Genomic DNA, 5,681 nt, shown 5'->3' with positions numbered 1-5,681 from the left:
TTTTTTTATCTTTTTAATATATATATATATATATATATTAATAAAATTTATAGTTAAATAAAATATAATTGATTTAAAAATTAATGACTTTAAAATTAAAATTAATTAAATATAAGTAAATAGAAAATTGCTATATGTATTATAATTTGGATATGTATTAGTAAAAAGCAATGTAGTTTGGTGGTCAAATTGTCCTTCTTGCAACCCTAGAGTGAGCAGTTCGAATCCTATGAAAGCCATTTTGGAAAATTTTCCAAAAGTCACACAGCTTTGACACTTGGCACGTTGGAGCTTATGGAGAGCCAAATGGTTCGATTCGGTCTGATTTTTACTAGATTTGGCCGGTTCATTACAAGTTCAACCGGTTTGTTCTGATTCTCTACTTTGAACGGTCCTAATTTCAGACCGGACTGGTGTAGGGTCCGGTTTACCGGTTTTTACAACTATGGTCTTGTCTCATCCTATTCTAAGAAATAAACGCAACTATAAGTGCAATATATATCAAAGTGGCAAAATTACACGGTGAAAGCCTTGTCCCCTCCCAGATTCAAGGTTGTTGGTACTCTTACGATGATCCACACGGAGGAGGCACGTAGGTCAAGCAAGTGGAGGCGCAGGTCCGGCACTAGACCATGCCTAGATTACTGAAACCCTAGTTATTCACGAATTTGACTGCTGTTGACCGAATTAATTATACAAATGGTCTAAATAATAAATTGAATTTGCTGAACCATCAGTTTACCAGTTTTTTTTTTATTGAATTAATCGATCCAGTCCAATTCTGATAACTACGTCCCAAAATAAATGTGCATATTGTAATCTCAAAAATATTAAAAGTCACTATTTCAGTAATAAATATAACAAAACAAAAAGAAAAGATTATTCAATAATAAAGATCCTATAAAAAGTAGAATAATAAAGAAAAGAAAAATAGACACAATAAAAATATTAAATATGACAAACAAAAAGAAAAGATTATTCAATAATAAAGATTTTATAAAAAGTGAAGTAATAAAGAAAAGAAAAATGAGCACAATAAAAATATAGAAAGCACTTGTCTATGGTAAAGTATTTAGTTGAACTTTACTAATCATCTTTAAAAGAGAATGAAAAAAAGATAGAAACTAATTTTATTTTAAAAGATGTTCTTATCACAACTTATTATGATATGTCTAATTTCTTTAAGGATGTTAAAAAAATATTGGTCATCTGATCAATAATAAAAATATTGAATAATTTCTTTTCTTGTTGTTTGTTTGACTTTTGATATATTAATGTATATTTTTACTTATTTATATTTAAATGTATTTAATTTTAAATTTGTCCTTCTATATAAATTTCAAAGAATCAATAAATAAATTTGTGCTATTATAATATGTGTACAATAAATAAAATAACTAAGCAAAAAAGAATATGATTTAATTAATTACATACATATACATTAACAAAATCATTGAGTTACAAATTTCATAAAAAATAATTTTTAAGATAAATTATACGTTGAATTGCATTTTTACATGTTTATTTATTATTTTTTTTTGTGAAGAAAATGATGAAGGTACAAGAATAAGATATTTGTCTTGTGAATAGTGTAAGTACACACACTATTTTCAAAAGCAAATTTTTTTGCCAACCTTGTACATGAAGGGGCAAGTATTGCTACCATTATTGTTACAAGCAAAATGATTAATAACTCTGGAAGAGTTGTTATTTTGTTTTAGAGTAACAAAACTCATATAGATAATGCGTTATTATTTACAAAGTCTCAAAGAAATTTATTGAGTTTTGAAGATATCCGTAAAGATGGATATCATATTGAGAAAGTAAATAAAGATAACAATGAGTTTCTCTATATTACGAGTTGTGATTAAAATAAGAATGTCATATTAGAAAAATTGTTTATACTCTGATATACATTATACTCATATTAGTACAATTAAATTACATGCTATAATAAACCAGAATTTACTAGCATAAATGAATTCACTAATTAGCAAGACCGATTAAGTCACCCTAGACAATAATGATGCTAAGGATCATTGAAAACTCACAAGGGCATTCATTGAAGAACCATAAGATTCTTCAATCTAGTGACCTTGTATTGCATGTTCTCAAGAAAAAATTATTATAAGGCCATTAGTAACAAACATTGGATTTGAATTCTCTGAATTTCTTGAACGGATTCAAGGTGATATATGTAAACCAATTCATTCACCATGTGAATCTTTTAGATACTTTATGTCATAATAGATGCATTTTTAAGATGGTCTCATATGTGCTTATTATCATCATGCAACTTGGTATTTAATTTGTGAGACTACTTGCACAAATTATAAAATTCAATCAAAACAATTTGCCTTAACAATGTTGGTGATTTACTTCCGAAGTCTTTGATACATATTGTATGGCCAGTGATATAAGTGTTGAATATCGTTACTCATGTTCATACACAAAATAAGCTAGTAGAATCACATATTAAACTTCAATTGATTGCTAAACCTTTGCTTATGATAACTATAAGCAGATATAATAAAAAAATTATTTTTGTGGCAATTAAATGCGTCTATATCATATCGGCTGCGTTTGTTTATATGAATAGGATACTGAGACAAGGATACAGATATACAAAATTGTGTTTGACAGTTAAGACATAGACAGAGATATTGTGTTCAAAAATGCTGAATTAGTGTATTTTGTGTCCATCCTAACAGAAAAGACACAAAAACACTAACAAAAGATACAACTTATTTTTTATTTTTTTCATTATTTTTGTTAATTTTTCATAATTATACTTTTTATTATTAATTATTTTTCTTCTCAAAATTTTTGAATAAAAAAAAGAGAATAAATTAGATTTTTATAATTTATTCTATTTTATTACCATTTTCTTGTTGTTTGTTTGACTTTTGATATATTAATGTATATTTTTACTTATTTATATTTAAATGTATTTAATTTTAAATTTGTCCTTCTATATAAATTTCAAAGAATCAATAAATAAATTTGTGCTATTATAATATGTGTACAATAAATAAAATAACTAAGCAAAAAAGAATATGATTTAATTAATTACATACATATACATTAACAAAATCATTGAGTTACAAATTTCATAAAAAATAATTTTTAAGATAAATTATACGTTGAATTGCATTTTTACATGTTTATTTATTATTTTTTTTTGTGAAGAAAATGATGAAGGTACAAGAATAAGATATTTGTCTTGTGAATAGTGTAAGTACACACACTATTTTCAAAAGCAAATTTTTTTGCCAACCTTGTACATGAAGGGGCAAGTATTGCTACCATTATTGTTACAAGCAAAATGATTAATAACTCTGGAAGAGTTGTTATTTTGTTTTAGAGTAACAAAACTCATATAGATAATGCGTTATTATTTACAAAGTCTCAAAGAAATTTATTGAGTTTTGAAGATATCCGTAAAGATGGATATCATATTGAGAAAGTAAATAAAGATAACAATGAGTTTCTCTATATTACGAGTTGTGATTAAAATAAGAATGTCATATTAGAAAAATTGTTTATACTCTGATATACATTATACTCATATTAGTACAATTAAATTACATGCTATAATAAACCAGAATTTACTAGCATAAATGAATTCACTAATTAGCAAGACCGATTAAGTCACCCTAGACAATAATGATGCTAAGGATCATTGAAAACTCACAAGGGCATTCATTGAAGAACCATAAGATTCTTCAATCTAGTGACCTTGTATTGCATGTTCTCAAGAAAAAATTATTATAAGGCCATTAGTAACAAACATTGGATTTGAATTCTCTGAATTTCTTGAACGGATTCAAGGTGATATATGTAAACCAATTCATTCACCATGTGAATCTTTTAGATACTTTATGTCATAATAGATGCATTTTTAAGATGGTCTCATATGTGCTTATTATCATCATGCAACTTGGTATTTAATTTGTGAGACTACTTGCACAAATTATAAAATTCAATCAAAACAATTTGCCTTAACAATGTTGGTGATTTACTTCCGAAGTCTTTGATACATATTGTATGGCCAGTGATATAAGTGTTGAATATCGTTACTCATGTTCATACACAAAATAAGCTAGTAGAATCACATATTAAACTTCAATTGATTGCTAAACCTTTGCTTATGAGAACGAATCTCTCAATTTTTGCTTGGAAACATACTATTTTACATGCTGCAATACTTATTTGTTTAAGACCAACTTGTTACCACAAATTCTCTATTTTACAATTGGCTTTTGGCCAACAGCCAAATATATCTCATGTGAGAATATTTAGATGTGTGATGTATATTCCAATTGCTCCACCTAATCACACCAAAATGGAACTCCAAAAAAATTGAGAATATATATTAGATATAATTCTTCTTCTCCTTTGAGGTATCTAAAGATACAATCAGAAAAAACAAAGCCCAAATATCAAAATATAACCCTAACCTAGAGAATCACATCTTTCTTAATTTCCTTTGTATGCCAAGTTGCCAACAGAACAGCAATTCAAATCTCACAAAAAAGACACATGATTGGCTCCTTTCTCCCTCTTTGCTTCCCTCTTGTGTTGTTTGGCTGCAATTTTTATCTCTGTGCACCTTACTAAAGAGAAGTGGTGATGCTGAATGGAGTTTCAAAGTTCATTTCTTTTTGACAAAGGGTTGAAGGAAAAGTGTTTTTGGTGGGGGTGGGGGGAGCATGTGTGGATTAAAGCTAACTGAATACTTCAAGAGGACACAAGTTCATGCCTAATGAGTTCCTCAAAAGCCAATGGTGGCAGTAGAAGTAATGGTGATTCTCGTCCGATTCACCGGTTCAATTCCAATTTTAGAATTGGACGATTTCCTTTACAAACCGAACCACTTAAGTCATCGATTTTCAATTCGACCGAGTTTTCAAAATCATGGGGCCAAGGTTATTTTGTGATAAGTAAAAAAAAACGTGGCGTTTCAAAGCAAAACTAATTTCTCTTATAAATTATAATGATATTTTTTGAGAACTTAATGTCGTATAATAAAATTAAGTAGGACTTATTTATCCAGATACATTGAAAGAAATCTGCATAAAGGATAAATTTCTACGCCTCCAACCCGGGCGGTATGATGATACTACCAAGGAAATAAGACCATGTAGCTTCAAGATTTATACTAGCATAAACTACGCATACACACCTTAGTAATCAAAGCTCTTGCTGCGAATTGAAGTTCAATCAATTTCAGGTCTCTAAGCAGGAGAGGAACATCAAAAAGCACAAAATGTAGATTAGATGCAAGCTACCTGAACCCCCACAGAACACACATCTTTATCTACGCTCTCGTGAGTAGTCATCTTCCATAGCAGGATTGGCATGCATTTTTCTACCAAAAGTCTCATATGCAAAGTCATCATCAACATTCTCCATGGTTCTCCCAGAAATAAATGCCTTTGTACCCATTGTTGTAAAAGGCATCAAGCCAAAAGCACGAGCAGTTTTAATCTCTCTAGCAACCTTCCTTTGAGCCTTTGCACTAATGCCAGTCTACTCAAAGACATCAAGAAATGGATGGTAAGATCTCACAATTCAAATACACCTGACAAGAGAGAGAGAGAGAGAGAGAGAGAGAGAGAGAGAGAGACCTTGCTTCTCTTAATAATTATGAGAGAGAGAGAGAGAGAGAGAGAGAGAGA

This window comes from Arachis ipaensis, chromosome B04, assembly GCF_000816755.2.
Source record: "Arachis ipaensis cultivar K30076 chromosome B04, Araip1.1, whole genome shotgun sequence".
Lineage (NCBI taxonomy): Eukaryota > Viridiplantae > Streptophyta > Magnoliopsida > Fabales > Fabaceae > Arachis > Arachis ipaensis.
The sequence above is the reverse complement of the archived record's forward strand: the minus strand, read 5'-3'. Positions refer to the sequence as shown.